Source organism: Odontomachus brunneus, unplaced genomic scaffold (assembly GCF_010583005.1).
Source record: "Odontomachus brunneus isolate Ranch 3 - 2012 unplaced genomic scaffold, Obru_v1 Obru_scaffold_221, whole genome shotgun sequence".
In the NCBI taxonomy this organism is placed as follows: domain Eukaryota; kingdom Metazoa; phylum Arthropoda; class Insecta; order Hymenoptera; family Formicidae; genus Odontomachus; species Odontomachus brunneus.
In genome coordinates, this window is record NW_022639671.1 from 98,327 (window position 1) to 98,724 (window position 398).

Consider the following 398-nt stretch of genomic DNA (forward strand, 5'->3'; position numbering starts at 1 on the left):
CTTCACTACTTTTTTTTCAACACCCTGTATATAAGACTTTCCATTTATATATTTATATTTATTTTCCATTTATATATCATGTCCAGATCTTGCCTTCACTGGTTGGATCATGTCCAGATCTTGCCTTGACAGATTGGATCATGTCCAATTCTTGCCTTGACTAGTTGAATCGTGTAAGATAAGACGGAAAGTGAATACTTTACGAGATATTTTGAATTTTTTCATATTGCAACTTTGGAGCTTTATAACTCGAAAAGTACTCAATGAAGAAACATTTCATTACAATGTTTTGGAAAGCTCTCGAGGTCAGCTACAAGAATATGTAATAAAAAATAGGGGATGCCGTTTAAAAAAATTGAGGTGACTTTCATGTGACTTTCAAATAATTCTTCAAGGTC